Source organism: Myxocyprinus asiaticus, chromosome 42 (genome assembly GCF_019703515.2).
Source record: "Myxocyprinus asiaticus isolate MX2 ecotype Aquarium Trade chromosome 42, UBuf_Myxa_2, whole genome shotgun sequence".
Lineage (NCBI taxonomy): Eukaryota > Metazoa > Chordata > Actinopteri > Cypriniformes > Catostomidae > Myxocyprinus > Myxocyprinus asiaticus.
The window spans coordinates 10,634,488-10,652,148 of NC_059385.1; the positions used below are offsets into that span (position 1 = coordinate 10,634,488).

The 17,661-nt window shown below is 37.0% G+C and overlaps 1 protein-coding gene and 1 long non-coding RNA gene across 2 annotated transcripts in view; one reads left to right on the forward strand and one right to left on the reverse strand.

The window, feature by feature from the left end:
• The window catches only part of LOC127432392 (spartin-like), a 471,452-nt gene that overhangs the window by 346,194 nt on the left and 107,597 nt on the right, over positions 1-17,661 (forward strand). The gene's annotated exons all lie outside the window — the stretch shown is intronic.
• LOC127432397 (uncharacterized) lies at positions 11,603-14,508 on the reverse strand. The gene is made up of 3 exons (XR_007895742.1): positions 14,380-14,508; positions 13,129-13,704; positions 11,603-12,260 (listed from the first exon to the last, which is right to left on the reverse strand). It is a non-coding gene; the product is annotated as an uncharacterized LOC127432397 (long non-coding RNA).

Genomic DNA, 17,661 nt, shown 5'->3' on the forward strand with positions numbered 1-17,661 from the left:
CTAAAAATATACATTGGGAATTAAAAATGAAATTCCATTTAGAGATTAAATATCCCTTATCATTTAGAGATTAGATTAAAAAAATACAATTTGTGTATGTTCTCCAGAAAACACTGTGTATTACTAATTCACAGAGGACACTAAAATCTTTTTATTTATTTATTTATTTATTTATTTATTTTTTTGTGACAAAGTGAACTGCTCTTTTTGGGCAAAAGTAGGCCAGATCTCAGATACATCCCCAATAAATGTATCTGTGGAACTTAAAGGGATAGTTTCCCCAAAAATGAAAATTCTCTCATAATTTACTCACCCTCCTGCCATCCCATATGTGCATGACTTACTTTCTTCTGCAGAACACAAATTATGATTTTTAGAAGATTTTTTCAGCTCTGTAGGTCCATACAATGAAAGAGAATGGGTGCCAAAATTTTGACGCTCCAAAATAGGTGTGGGTGAGAAACAGATCAATATTTAAGTCCTTTTTTTGCTAGAAATTCTTCTCCCTGCCCAGTAGAGGGAGATATGCATGATGAATGTGAATCACCAAAAACACAAGAAGAAATATAGCTGTAAGCAGCGATACCGGGGTCAAGCCAGTTATCGGCACCATGAGCAGCGAAAGAAGCTTTGTGACATGTTTTTGGTTAGAGTCTGATGAACAATGTATGAGGAGTTAGAAAAGGTAAACTTTCAATCATAAAAAAAAAACATTTATTTTAAAAATAATGAAAAATAGCTACTTCTTCGAATTTTTTTCCAGTATGTGGCACTGTTCTGAAATTGCTCAGGGTAGTATCTGGGCATGATGTTATCATGCAGGAAAGCGTTCAAGAGTTATAAGCCAAAATAGCAATTTTTTCTATCTCCTGACCAGTAGGGGGCAGTGGGCCAAAACACTACAGGTAACCTCAGGGCCTAATGGCGATGACAAGTTTCGTCCCAATCCCTCAAAGCGTTGTGGAGATACGGCCTCAAGTCCAATTTTGCGTGTTCTTCGTCGAATTCGTTGAAGCGCCATTTGAAAACGGTATGGTTTATCAAAATTCTGTGAATAACTTTTTGTCGTGAGTGCCTCTAGATGAATCTGTTATTCACAGATTCACAGTCTAGGAGGAGTTCGAAAAAGTAGGTTTTCAAAACATTTAAAAATGGCGGACAGGAAGTTTGCTCGATCATGACACAATTGGTATCATTGTTCTCAGCATGAACCACGGAATCTATCAAGACCAGTCTCATGACAGTAGGCAAAAGCAGTCAATAGCTATTAGCATTTTTAGAAATAGCATTATAATTTTTGACCACAAGGTGGCACTGTCCCTAAACTTTTTGAGTCCCTTCAGAGCATGGTGCCAAAGACACATACCGAGTTTCGTAACGATACGCCAAGTCGTTCGTAAAATACAGCATTTTATGCCTAAATTCAAAATGGCCGATATCCAAAATGGCCGACATAGGAATTTTTCATATCGTTGGACTCGCTATACCCCACTGAATCTAATGAGACCATTTTGATGATTTTATGACAAACTGTTCAGAAGTTATAAGCAAAAATTTGCTTTTTTCATATCTTGTGACCACTAGGTGGCACTGTTCCGAAACTGAGCAGGCAGCCTCGAGTCATGGTGCCTATGAAAAATAATAAGTTTGGTATGAATATACTAAAGCGTTATGGAGATATACCCTCACGTCCATTTTGGCGTGCTCTTCGTCGAATTCGTTGAAGCACCATTCAAAAACTGTATGGTTTATCAAAATTCTGTGAATATCTTTTTGTCGGGATTGCCTCTAGATGATGCAGGACAATTTTTGTGCAAATCAAACAAACGGCCTAGGACGAGTTCGAAAAAGTAGGTTTTTCAGAAAATTCAAAATGGCGGAACAATTTTCATGATGGAAAATGACGTGCAATTGAATCAGAGGCAAAAAAAATTTTGTTTCTAGGACTCACGGTTCAAAAGTTATTAACATGAACGTAAGTAAAAATTTGGGCAGTTGGTGGCACTAGAGGGTTTAAGGTAGAGATGCCAAATTTGCTGTGGTAACACATCAGACTGTCCTCTGTCTGTGTGCCAAATTACATAACTTTCCCGTAAGCGGTTCTATGGGCTGCCATAGACTCAATAGCGGAAAAAGAAGAAGAATATTAATAATAAGAAAACTAACGTAAACAATAGGGGTCTTTCGCCCCTTCGGGGCTTGACCCCTAAAAATGTGGAAGTGAAAGTTAGTGGAGATTGGGTGTTTCTCAATTCTAAGAATGCAGAGAACGGACTTGCATTCTTATGAAGACCAGTCTTGCCAAGCTACCATGGAAGAACAAACTCAGAATGCCAAGAGGACGTAGAATGCACCTATTGCCAGTTTTGAGATGTGCTGCAATATTCCTGTTGTGCAATTAACCGTCACAGCACATTTGAACCCAGTGAGAGAACTACTGGCATTATCACACCAGTGACAGCATTAAAATTATCACACCAGTGAGGTTTTGCAGCACTTGTGACACGTTAAAAGAATAAAGTCTGTAAACACCTGTTTTCTCCATGTGTTTATTACTATATTAAAATGATGCCCAAAAAAACAACAAATGTTGACGGAGTATAACGACTCTCATCAGCCATTAGACTTTTGCGAGCTTACAGCAGGAAACTCGTGAGGAATAAAACAAAAAGATAAATGTCCTACGTCCGCCACCATAGTACCGAGTTCTTGCCCACATGTCACCATCAGATGCATCCTCGGTATCAAGAACACATATGTGAGTGGTGGTGGCGTAGTGGGCTAAAGCACATAACTGATAATCTGAAGGTTGCTGGTTCAATCCCCACAGCCATCACCATTGTGTCCTTGAGCAAGACACTTAATTCCAGGTTGCTCCAGGGGGATTGTCTCTGTAATAAGTGCACTGTAAGTCGCTTTGGATAAAAGCGTCTGCTAAATGTAAATGTAATGTACATATGGGTAATTTCCTGCATTCTTGAGGATTGTAAATGAACTTTGGCAGTGGATGGTGACATTGAATGAGTCCATGAGAATGTAAGAACACAAAAAATTTACATTGAGAAACAACCATTGACTGAGCAGGGAGGAGAATTTATTGTAAAAAAGGACTTAAATATTAATCTGTTTCTCACCCACACCTATCATATAGCTTCTGAAGTCATGGATTTAACCACTGGAGTCTTATGGATTACTTTAATGCTGACTTATGTGATTTTCTGACCTTCCAAATTTTGGCTACCATTCACTTGCATTGAATGGACAAAAAGAGTTTTGAGTTCAGCAGATGAAAGAAAGTCCAACACATCTAGGATGACATGAGGATGAGTACATTTTCATTCTGTCTTCTGTCTTGGATGGACTGGATGGCAAACATGGGAGATGTATACACTTACTTCACTGTACATTTATCATTCGAACACACTGACACATCTTATCTAGAAGCACCTAATGAAAGTCAAACAAAGAGACTAACATGGGAAAGAGTCATTCAAGGACACAGAAGACGTAAACATGATTGAATGTGGTGCAGGTTTGTTTTTCTCCATAGTCTCAAGGTTGTCTTTTAACAATTTTTTACACCACAAGTCTAACAAAACAATTATCCTCATAAAACAAAACAGCAACTATGAAACAACCATGAAAAACTATGTAATTCATTACTGAATGAATTACAGTCATTCAGTAAAAGAACACATCTGTCAGTAGGGTGCAGTATTACATTTCAATAAAACTGTACTCGGCAGTGTATGTCCACTTGCACTGTTTTTGACAGTGACTCTGACCTCTTAAACACACAATAGATAACTCATTGCACAGGTGACACACAAGTGCATTTAAGTCAGAAATCCTAACATGCTGGGGCATTATTTTCCATGTTTCAAGGAGTGTGGCCTCTACTGAAGCGACAATAAAATTAGTTCACTTGAGCTTTAGTCTTTCTGTTTGCTCTGTAAATACACCTCATTCCATCAGTGTCTCAGCACAACCTAATTTGATTTAATTTAGGGCTGGGCAATATGGCAAAAAAATAAAATCTCAATTTTTATCAAACTTATGGACGATTCATGATTCATTTATTTTTTTTTTACTTTTAAATGTACTCTAACATGATTCAAATTGTATGTTCTTTATTAGAATGCAAGGCAACCTGGTTAGAGAAATCCAAGTTATTTTCATTAAAGGAAACAAAGGTGTGCAAGAAAAATGTACAAATGCACCACATGTACAAATGCACCACATGCACAACGTGCACTGTTGTCAACAGAGTGTAAATGTAAAATAAATTGAAATCTAATAAGCCAGAAATTCAGAAATAATAGAATAAGAAAAATGCAAAATAATTCTTAGCCAGCGTAGGTATTCATTTTATCTAAATCAAGTCTATCTAGAAAGTTATCTAGAAATCAATATCTATAAATTATCAAGTCTATCTAGAATGTTATCTAAAAATCAATATCTATATATTATCAAGTTTATCTAGAAAGCACTCATTGTATATCAAACAATTTGTGTGTATATTCATAAACCCCTGCAGATAGAGATGCGCCCTCTAGCGGTTCACGCTGAGCAGCGCAGCAATATGAAATAATTTATCTTTACATTTCAGCTCGCAAAGTTTGTCAAAATGATCGCTTGCCAAATGTTGGCTTTAGTACACTTGAAACACGTCACAGAACAAAGCAATAATTAGCAATCTATCTGAATCATCAATGGCAAAAGGAGCGGTGGATGTGTGATTCTCCCATAAATAGCCTATCCATGATTTGCCCATAACTGTCACGTAACTAATGTTTTTTTTGTGGGTAAAAAGAAAAGAAAGGAGACTGTTCATAAACATGTGCACGCCGAGGCCAGTTATGGTCTTAAGCCGGTGTATACCTGCATGATGGACGAAGCTGAGCTACAATCACACTGTGTACAATCATACTGCTGTCTTTTATATCAGTCTCCGTGTTAACCTGTCACTTTCATTTGGAGTGCGCCACACACATGCAGCTGATCAGATTGGGAGTGGCATTAAGACAAGTGCTGTGAATTAATTTTCTCTTCCTTATTCAGCCTATGATGGATTTACAATGTATCTAACTATAGCGTTTGCAATATTTTTTTTGCAAAATCTCAATTTCTCGAAAAAATAAATAAAGAAAATCGTGTCAAAACGCACATTCGAATGAATTGGAAAAATTGGAAAAATGGCCCAGCCCTAATTTAATTAATCAAGACTCTTAAGAGGATACGTCTCTGACTGTTTTGTTTTATTTTTTCTAAGTAACGAGACCTAGAAACACCCAGAGCCTTGGAACACCAACTTCAACATTTTTAACTTTTCTGTCAGTGTCACTACAAGGAGATCTGCCTTAAAGTCTCAAGTAATCACGTGAAATTGAACTTGACAATAAAAATACACTTAATACCAAGGGCAGTTAATAGATCGCAGGAAATCCCAGAACGCAGAAAAAGAAGAGAAACATACCTTGCTGTTTCTCAGATGAGCTCAACTCCCCTTGAATGAAGAAACAAAAGAACAGGCTCCTCCCTGTGCATTTTGTCCAGTTTGGACTGGCAGGTTCGTGATGGTTCTGATCTGGGCTTCCGTTCACTCCTGTTCTCAGAGTAGGAGTAGAACGATGTGGGGCAAACTCAGCAACAAACAAGAAACTTCCCAATCACTCCCAAATGAGACTGTCACACACGTATGCACATCAACAGCATCAGACAGAAGATTCCTCTGTGCACATTCATGGACACTGGATCTAATCTTGGCAGAAGGACAGAGATATGAGCTCATATTAGACCAACATTTTTAGCAGTCTGATCTGCTGATTGTTGTGATCTGTTTTGTCTGTGACTATCATGCGTACCTTATACTGTATACTCTGCAATTCTACTTGACCTCTGAGTATGTTTTCTTCAAATATAGCCAACAGTTCAACAGCAGTGCAACATCCTACTGAAACACATCATGTTGCCCCTAACCGATGGATGCTAATTACACACTCATCAAGAAGACTTTTGTCTTTAAAACTCACAACAGAATACAGCCAATTGACTTGACACTAGCATGTAAAGCTGCTATTTGTGTAGCGTGGGTGTATGTTGGGTTGATTTGGGATGGGAGGATGTTAAAAACATGCTCTTCCCTCTCAGTGGTCCTTAAGTCCCTTTCGTCTGTCCTCTCAAAAGCCCTCACCCTTCACACAATGATTGTCTGTATCCAAAGTTCCCGCCTGACTCTAGAGGAATGTCCGGTTTGAATCGTAACCACCCTGCATGTCTTAATACTGCACTGGGTCTGCGAGGGCACCACTGCTGCAACCCCAAAGACACGGCCACGTAATCACAGGCCCTTCATGGATTGAAGGTTACTTGCTGTAATGGTGCTGTAATGGAGTCAACATTGCAGGAGTCAGCAGTTGCTGTTAGGTTGTGATTTAGAATGAGCCACCTAAAGGCAAACTCCCCAAACCCTAACCCTATACCTCAACCCTTACCTTAATCTAAACTCCAAACCAACCCTAACCCAACCCTTATGCCCAGAGAAGCTTGAAGGCTCTAGTGGTCAGTTTAGTTATTTCTTTTAGTCTTGGTCTACATGGCCTGAGGCTTTGAAGGCCCCTAGCAGTCCAAGGTCCCAGGTCACTGGCACGACAGGCCCTTTCCATAATCCAGAGCTGCATCAAATGCTTTAACATGCATTTTCACATGCAACTCATTTTCTCAAATTACCGGTTTCCTTGAAGTCTGCCCTATGCACAAACCTAGGGAAAGCACCTGAATGGATACTAGACAATCCACTTTTTGGTGTGTCATGACGAGAAAACCCTGGATTGAAACTCGAAGTACAACACTTTTACCTACCTACCTTTTCTACTAACTTTCTGTTGTAGAGAGCACTGATCAGAACTCGTATAGTAGTCATAAGTGTCTTGAATCCGATGTCCACAAATTTAAGTGATATAGATGATTGCTCAGACTGCAACTACATCAAGTCTCTCAAATCGCTTCAATGCTTTTCATAAGCGTGGTTGCCAGATTGGCTGCATATTTAGGTTATTGCCGCAGGGCACCAGTGTGAGCATGCAAAATAAGGCAGTAATTTCAGAGTTTTCAGCTGGGGGCCAGATGGCACATTCTGTCAACCAATAAGAAAAAAAGGATTTTACCATGGAAAAGCAACCGCGGGTTCTCTCCAAAACAATTATCCTTAATTAACACAATATCAAATTAATTGGGGAGGGTCTACACACATGGCAACACATTCCACTAGTCCTGTTATGACATCTGATTGTCTGTACAGTATGCTGAGCTGGTGTCTGTGAGTATGTTTATACATAGCTCCTCACACTAGGGGTCTCTACCTATAGAAACCATATACACGTTATGTAGTGCTATAGTGCACACAGGGGGCCCTGGATGATTTTGTCTAACTTCTCAAAGAGTAGTCAATAACTGACTCCATGGAAGCTGTATCTGGTATACAGGGAGATACAAAAATGAAGCAAGCACTTTTCTGATGAGTAGGACCTTTCAAGAACCCAGAGGCCAGAATGTCTGGAAAATTAACTACAAGTACAAATAAATCTGTAAATTCTAATCATAGAAGTATACATACACAAAAAAGCACAATGGCGGTGCCATAGTACAGTGATGATATGAGAGGTAATCCCATGGTACTTTGATATGTACCATGGTACTGGACAAATATCATATTCATGTACCATGGTATTTAATGGTACTTCAACATACTTCAAAGAACACCATTATACTACCATAGACAACACTGGATGTTTTTTGTTTTTGGCACCATTTGGAGTAAATTCTAGAGACTGTTGTGCATGAAAATCCCAGGAGATCAGCAGTTACAGAAATACTTAAGCCAGCTCATCTGGCACCAACAATCATGCCACACTTCAAATCACTGAGATCAAATATTTTTTCCCCCATTCTGATGGTTGATGTGAACATTAACTGAAACTGCTGACCTGTATCTGCATGATTTCATGCACTGCACTCTGTCACACGATTGGCTGTTTAGATAATCACATGGATGATTGTTGGTGCCGGATGGGCTGGTTTGAGTATTTCTGTAACTGCTGATCTCCTGGGATTTTCACACACAACAGTCTCTAGAATTTACTCAGAATGGTGCCAAAAACAAAAAACATCCAGTGAGCAGCAGTTCTGTGAACGGAAATGCCTTGTTGATGAGAGAGGTCAACAAAGAATGGCCAGACTGGTTCGAACTGACAAAGTCTACGGTAACTCAGATAACCGCTCTGTACAATTGTGGTGAGAAGAATAGGTTGGTGCTGTTTTGGCGGCACGAGGTGGACCTACACAATATTAGGCAGGTGGTTTTAATGTTGTGGCTGATCGGTGTATCTGGCTCATGAGTCTATGAGTAGCCAACGTTTATTTTCTATATTTTACTTTAGAATACTATATATTGGACTTACACTTTCATATTGATAATGGTCATTTTAAATCAGTTGGCGATTGTGTTGTTTGAGTACTGCAAATCCAATTCTATAATTAAAACACTGACAGTGAAGTGTGGGCAGAGTTCTCCTCTATGATTTAGTGGGCTTTGGAGCAACATCAACATTTCATGAATGCTGAAAGCACTGCAGTGTATGCCTTTGCTGCAGAGTGTGTCAGTGTGAATGTGTGTGTCTTTGACTGTGCATGTCTCTGTGTGCAGCTCATAGCTGAAGACATTCCATCACTCTATGTATTCTCCCCCAACCTCCAGTGAGTAAAAATAGCCCCTCTCTCTCTCACACACACACACACACTGGAGCTGTGTGTTTGGGAATCTAGAGATCTGGAGTTGTAAACGAACAGGAAGTAGCTTGGTCATAAGGCAGTAAATGAGGGTTCTTTTTTTCTAATTGTTGCCATTACTGGGGATAGATTGGGGGAATTTCATCTTTTTTTAAGACCGAGAAGTTTCTCAAAGAGGGCCCTTTTGTGACTACTGGCGGTGAATGTAGCCAAGCAGCCTGGGACATGAGTACCACATAGAACTGGGATATATATTGAGTTTTCACAATATAGTCACGCTTATCTTGCTGCAACATAAAAGCAAGCAACACTGCGAATATCGCAATGATTTTCACTTTAGATGTTCATTTCCATGATTTTTTATTTTATTTAGCATTTTGCTAATCTTCTCGTGACTTATTCAAGTTGGTAAGTTTGATTATTTCAGTGAATCAGTTAAAGCTGTCCATTTTAATTAACTTTTCCATTTTCAAATATTATAATGTTTTAGTAAAAATATATGTCCATTTATTGTTTGATTGGTGAATGATATAAAAAAATTTGAATTTGATGTAATTTTGTTATAAAATCAAAATGCGTAACTCTTAAAAATAAGTTTTATTTAACTTCTTGCATAAAACATTTTGAATCTAATTGGCTTAGAAACGTTGAAATGTTTCCTCTGATCATTTTTTTTTTTTAAACATCCACAGTTTTATATGGTCAAAAGACTGAAATATACTTTATATATATATATACATATATATACACTGTATATTTAGCTATATCGCTCAGCTTTCGTAACATTGCACAAAGCTATTTGTTATTTTCTAAAAGTATTTGGACTGAGGAACACTTTTTTTCTCTTTTTCTGTCCATCCTCTGCATCAAAGCCCTCTTTCTCTGCTCACAATAATTCTATTCAGTGGGTGTTGTCATCAATGGCAGAACAGGCAGTAATGTCCCCTTAAACCTGTGAGAAGGATGGGATTGATCAGTGGGGAGTGCAGGGAGAATTTAGGGGTCATACAATCAGAACATGTTATTAAGCTTTCTGCCATAGTCCAAAGAGGACTACATTCCCAAAAACATCCCCTGGAATTCCTTTGGTCGAGTTTTGTAGCTTCTAGCCCATGTCTGTAAGCTTTGAGGTCATCTATAGGGTAGTGTACCCCTAAAAGTTGACAAAATACATTTTTAACAGATACACATTTAAAATAAACGTTCTTTCTTTCTGTTTTGCGAAAACGGATCACAAATATTAATGACTCATCTTGCACTCAAGAACATGTACAAATGAATGCTCTATAGAATGAGAAAGTACCTATATTACCTATGTGAATATGTCACAACAGAACAAAACTGCACTCGACAAGCTATCATGGGTTCTTTAATGTAGTCGAAGAACATACAGTAATGGATGTTTAAGAGGCCATTCAAAGATTTTCAAGGATGAAACCATGGATAAATCTTAGAAAACTTCAAGACAGTCCCAACAACTCTCTCTAGTGCATCTTACAGCATCCCAATGAAAATTAACATTGTGATGGATGTCAGACTATTGATTTGTTCTCTGGTCATGGGAAAACTAGCATCCCACTCCAACAAAGAAACGCTGTGGCCATGACCATGAGGTTTGCAAGATCAGAGAGTTAGAATAGAAGAATAAATGGCAGATTGACCCACTTTTAACAACACCATGGCATCTCTGAAAGCAGACAAAGCTTACATGGCATTTTAAATGCCAAGAGCATTGTGCATTATTCATTGCTGTGAAAAAATATCCCTGCATGAGTTATATTTAAAGATATATTAATGCTTTAATGATGTATGACAATTATAAAAGTTGACAACATGCTCTCAAACAATCACGACAATTATTATTGTTATTAGTGCAATACATAAAACATTTTATCATATTGCTGTCAATCAGAACTTCTTGCTGATTCCAAGCTGACTGTTAATCATAATTAAATCAAAGGTGATTGTGTTTGACTTGCATGTTTTCCATTAATTAGTGGTGTCTGCTACATTTAAGAATTGCTCATTCTTTGGCTTAGAGATTTGAACAAACATCTCACCCTAAGAATTACACTTTGGAGGGTAACTCACCTTGCACCGTCTGTGCTATGCAAATAGATAATACCTCAAATCTACATGTGGTTATTACTTTTCTAAGAAATCAAACAATCTTTGCATGGTAGGCCATAAAACGGCGAAGAAAAGCATTGACACATTGAAGGTTGCACCCAAATTTCATAGAAACTTTACAGAGAGTAAGCAACCACCCAGAACACACGATCAACCACCTAACAACGCCCACGCAACCACCCAGAAAACCCGAGCAACCACATAGCAACATGCTAAAATCCACCCAGAACACCTTAGCAACCATATAATGATGCCCTAGCAACTACCCACAACACTAGTGATACAAAATGCAAGAAATACTTGCTTAAAATTCATAACACTATGTTTTTGAAACACTGTAAAAAATGAAAAGTTGAGTAAACTTAAAAAAGTAAGGCAACCAGATGCAAAGCATTTCTGAGTATACTCAACTTCACGCAAATTAATTTTACCAACATAACAATTCAAGTTGGATCTTAAGTTCCATTAACTTAATACAATAAGTTCAGCGAACTCAAAAATATCAATGATTATTTAGTTCAATAAACTTGAATTTTTAAATATAGCTGTCCATAATTTTCAATATTTTTGAAAATAATATAATAAAAAACATTTTTAAGCAGATCTATATTTCAACATAAGATCATGTATCAGCCCCACCAAGAGACCAAATAGTTGGTCTAACTTAAATGTGAAGTTCATTGTGCTCAGCCTTACAAGGTTCCCCCAGATTTTGACCCATGAATTTTCAAGACTTTTCAAGAGATTTTCAAGGATGAAACCAGAGATAAATCTTAGAAAACTTCAAGACAGTCCCAATAACTCTCTCTAGTGCATGAATTTAATAAATGGATAACATCATTAAAGATATGGGTCGAAATCAAAGATTTAAATTCCCACTAGAGCTTTGCTTTATAGACTTACAACAGTGAAATTTAAACTTCCATTCCACAGGGGGCCTGGGTAGCTTAGCAAGTAAAGACACTGACTACCACACCTGGAGTCGCAAGTTCGAATCCAGGGCGTGCTGAGTGAATCCAGTCAGGCTTCCTAAGCAACCAATTGGCCCAGTTGCTAGAGTGGGTAGAGTCACATTGGGTTAACCTCCTCGTGGTCGCTATAATGTGGTTCTCACTCTCGGTTTGGTGTGTGGTGAGTTGTGCGTGGATGCCACGGAGAATAGCGTGAACCTCCACACGCGCTATGTCTCTGCGGTAATGCACTCAACAAGCCACGTGATAAGATGTGTGGATTGACTGTCTCAGACAGGGAGGCAACTGAGATTCATCCTCCACCACCCAGATTGAGGTGAGTCCTAGGCCACCATGAGGACCCAGAGTACACTGGGAATTGGGCATACCAAACTGGGGAGAAAAGGAGAGAAAAAAACAACATTCATTTCGCAGAGGTGCACAAAGTTTCAAATAGGGGGTGTTGGAGGGTCAGTGATCAAACTGAGCATGCAGTACTGTATATTACATGAAATATTTGTCATTTATGTGTTGTCACTGATCACCATTTCTTTTTATTCACCATTTTAATCAGCTTTTTGCCTTCACTAGCAGGCTATTTTAAATGGTTTTGGGTGAGACAAAAAGTACAACTATTCCACATAGTTTTTAAATGAGTTATGAACTAATGTATGTTCTACCTTCACCACCAAACTTGATATTGTATGTGCTCACTGTTTAAAAATGTAACTTGCTCTGACTTAAATGGCATAAAAGTTGACTTAATTGATTGTTTTAAGTAAACTCACTTTTTTCGAAATTAGATAGTTCAATCAACTTTTAAAATTGAGCTTGTCTGACAAAATTGATGTAGGATTTTTTACAGTGAATACATGCTGTGAAAAGTGAATGCCATGATTCTCAGTGGACTGGCTGGAATCTGATCACACTCACCAGAGTCACCAAGCCGATACACTCTCCACAGTCTTTCTTATCCTTGCCAACACAAACTATAACACATTCTACAATGTTATGCTGACACTATAAAAGTTCTACATTAACAACTCAGAAGTGCTAGATAGTTGAGAAAGCACCTACCAGTATCTGTTACTGCCATCTAATGGTATTATATAAATATAGCACCTGCATTATTCATGATAGATTAGCATTTGAAACTGAAAAACATTCAAAAAAAAAAAAAAAACATAACTATGTTAGGGACCACCAACAAGCCAAAATAAATAAAAGAACGAACAAAGAAACAAATTAGTAAATAACTCACATTTTCACATCTTGCTGGTGCCTCCTTATAGTTTGCCTCTGCAATACCGTAGCTTGTGGAGACTACATGTGTCTTCATATTTGTTGATGGGAGGCTCTGTATGTCCATCAACCATCTTTTCTTTAGCTTGCCATGACTTTGTAAACCAATGCATATCTCTCTACAGAGAGGTATCTCATGATTTTCATCATCACCATCATCATGCAATAAGGTTAAATCCTCACCATCTGAGCTTTCACTGATGAGGAGCCTGAGCTTCACAGTATGAGGATGTGTAAACTCTGTGTAAGTAACAGGACTTGGCCGGTGTTTTACAGTATGAGGCAAAGACCAGGATTTTAAGCTCTGCTTTGGCTCTGCTAAACAGCACATCCAGGGAAAGTCAGCCAGACCACAGCATTACAAGACACCTTAAACATCTGGATTTTTTTAATCTGTCTGTGTCTTGATGAAAACAGGAGTACGCTTTGCTCTTGTGCTTGTGTAGAGGAAGAGTGTCTTGTTGTGTGAAGATTGGAGTTTCAGTGGACATTATTACCACCATAAAGTCATCACAAGAGACTAGAGAAGAGCTGTCTTGAGGCCATATCAGACAGGAATGGACGAAAAATCAAACAAATAAACAGAGAGATGATTAAATTAATAAAACTTTAAGAAGGAATAAACTTCTTATGAGGCCTCTGATTATAATAAACATCATAAATATAAAGATCATATTGATAAGACTATATTTTGCCATTGTAACATTTATTTGTTCTCTGCTGAATTTCAAAACTATATATGTTCATGAGTAGTTGACTTTTTTCATTGAGCTTTTTTCAATCAACATTAAGATTTTGGTTTTACATTTTACATACAGTACTGTATATTATATGAAAAAATTGTATTTTAAGTGTTGTCACTGGTTTTTAGTCACCATTTTAATCAGCTTTTTGCCTTCACTAGCAAGTTATTTGAAATGGTCTTGGGGTGAGACAAATACATTTGTAAAAGTACAACTATTCCACATAGTTTTTAAATGAGTAATGAAATAATTTAGAAACTACATGGAATAATTGTACTTTTACAATGTAATTTTACAAAGCAATATAATTGCTTGCATATGAATTAGCAAAATGCTGTTTAAAAGTTTTAGGAGGAGCAAGTTACAGTACACCGCAGGACTATTAACAACCATTTCATGTCAGCTACCCTCATCTTAATTTGAAAATGTCTTTTAGGTTTGAGGATACAAGAGCATAAATCTGTTACCTGAGTCTTCGGCAATCCAGACAAGTAGTGAAGATGATTTAAAATGTCATTGAAATTATGTAAAAAATGCTGCATCTGGAATGGGTCCTCAATCTCACAGAGAGATGAAATGTTCTTACATAAGCATTCCTGTTCCTCATTAGACAGCCCATGGAATTTACATGCTATGGGTTAGGTGGAGTGGGAGGAGAATCTGTCAAAGTAAGAGAGAGAGAGAGAAATAAGGTGATATTATGGTTGAGGTAGGGTCAGCGGAGGGTGGGACACATGTGGAAGGATACAGCATCTGCCTTTATAGCTGTTTATCAATGTGCTCAACAGCACAAGTTATTTTCAATAGCTCAAAACTATTGTACATATTATACAGTATGTAGATCATTGTCTATGTACAGTAGGATTCATACTGGAAATCCACAATGTTTAAAATATATGAATTATGGTTTAACAGTACAGTACACAGTATCTAGAGTCAAGTTGTGGCATGAGAGTTCTTAATGAGGCCATAGTAAACCATATAAATCAACTTCTGAATCTGAAACTATCAGAAATGCATGTGATATTTGGTGATACCAGCCTGAAAACTGCTGTCTGTCCTATCATTTTTCATTTCTGATCAAATGTGCTTGCATACCACTGGCAGACAGCAGAAAATATTTATTTAGACAGCCGAATTTATTCTTCACAAATGTCGATTTGAAGAGCATTCCTGTGATACTATGGAGTTGAGCAATGCATGTGCACATTTTTTTTTTCATAAATATGCAAATTATAATGTAAATCTGGGGTTTATGAGTGAAACGCATGAAATATTGAATCCTGACAAGTCAGGATTAATGACTAACTCAGGGTAAAGTTTGAGCAATGTGAAACATGAGACGAAATAACCAATAATTACATTTACCCAAGTCAAGTCAATTTTATTTGTATAGCATTTTTCACAACACACATTGTTTCAAAGCAGCTTTACAGAAAATCATGCTTTAACAGTAAATGAAGCTTTACACAGGGTTTATGTAATAATATTAAAGGACTATTCTGGATTCAATACAAACTAAGGTCAATCAACAGCATTTGTGACAATGTTGATAACCACAAAAATTAATTTTGACTCGTCCCTTCTTTTCCTTAAAAAAAGCAAAAATCTGGGTTACAGTGAGGCACTTACAACGGAAGAGAAAGGAGCCAATCCGTAAACTTTAAAATAGTCACTGTTTCAAAATATTGCCACAAGACGCAAAAAATATGCATGTTGATGTGATTTTATTATAATAAAATTGTTAATAACCTTTTCTGTGTAAAGTTATATCCAATTTTACAACGGGGTTGCTATAATGCCGAAACGCTGTAAATTATTACCCTAAAACAACCATAAAAACTTATGATTTAAATGACTTTACAGCTCAAATCATACACAAGTTACAAAACAGAAGAACTAAAATGCTTTTAATAAAATTATAATATTCACATTTCTGCATTTAAACCCTTCAAAAATTGGCCCCATTAATTTCTATTGCAATTACCTCACTGTAAACTTGATTTTTGCTGCTTCTTTTTTTTTTTTTTAAGAAAAGGAGGGACCAGTTGAAATATTCTTTCGAGGTTATCAACATAATCCCACAAATGTTGTCGATTGATCTTAACTTGTATTGAACCCGGATTATTCCTTTAATGGCACTGGCCCTATAAACCCAATGTGTGGGACATGAAAGATTGGTGCTACATTTCATTTTGAAGAGCAAGTACTGTCACCATCAACTGGTATTCATGGTTCACACATTATTCTTATGGGGATGCTTGTTGAGACCTGTTTGTCTTAAACATGTACAAATAAGCATTTCTATCATGTCTTTTCCTGCCCCATGCATTGTTACATGGTGACTTTATGCCCTGCTTCATGGTATATTGTGGATCCTGTCTCCCCATTGTTTCCTGTCCTCTCTATATTCTATAAATTATTAGTTCGGTATGTCAAGGTTTGTGTTGTAGTTACTGTATATGTCAATGTATATGATAAAATTATGTCTGACACAAATGTTACCTGCTTCCCTGTTATTATGTGATTAGTCTAAAGTCTGCAAAATCAGCATTCAGACTTCTGTGATGTCTGTAAGATGATTATCCAAACATCACAATATACTGTAGGCAGGCAAAACCCGATGTAGCATGCAGTCTATAGGGAAAAACAGGTGGGATTGCGATTAATTTATACAGAACATGCATGTTATACAGTATGATTACAAAATCCCTCATGTGTGCATACAAAATAATGTATATCATAAGCAAGATAGGAAATACAGTTGTATAGTTTGAGAAAGAAAGGTAAACATCAGTGTGGACATTTAGGGTGATCAGACTGAGTAATCTGTTTTGGCAATAAATGCAGCATAAAACACAAAAATGTGAGACAGGTTAGTCTTGGGGTAAGAGTGAAAGACTAATCTTGATTCAATGGGACCACTTCTTGATGAGTGCAATGACAGATTTAAAGAGAACAGTTGCCAAGTTCACTCTCTCTGCAAAGGGATTGCAGCCTTTATATCTTTCTTGTAAATTGCATAGACAAGAAAGCATCTGCTAGGAACAGCCATGTTAATGTATGTATGGGTTGTCAGTTCAGAGTAGCTTATATGCAGGACCATTGTATAAAGATAACTTATTGGCAGAAGAGTTCTGCATGGATGCTTTCAGTCATTTAGAGGTATACTGTCAGTTGAAGCACAAGCACCTGGGTCCCTTTGTTCAACTTTGGACCCCTAGATAGGAAGGTACCCCTAACACATATCTGCATGACTGTATCGCCCACAGCGTTGGTTAAATTACTAAAAACAAAATAAGAATAAAAATAGAAGTAATTCACTAGAAATTATTAATTATTACTCTAAAATTATAATCAGATTACTTAAATTAATGATGAACTCATCAAAGAAATAATAACATTACTAAATACTTTTAAGATACTTTCTAAAACACTTAATTAAGAAACTTTTGTTTTTCTGCTCAATTAATTTAAAATAAAGTCTATATTTCCTACTTGTTCATTGACTTGTTAAAAGGGTGCACGCCCTTCAGCTATCACAAAATGCAAACAGATGTTCATATTAATGTAATTCATGTTTTAGTTATATTCTACATATATACAGTAATATTATTTTTTAAAGTGTAACCCAAGTACTTAAAATGTATACATTTATTTGAAAGTCATTAATTGTAATCTAATTACAAGAATTTGAAATGTAATGTGCCCAACTACTATGTTTTATTTAAAAAGTAATTAAATTATAG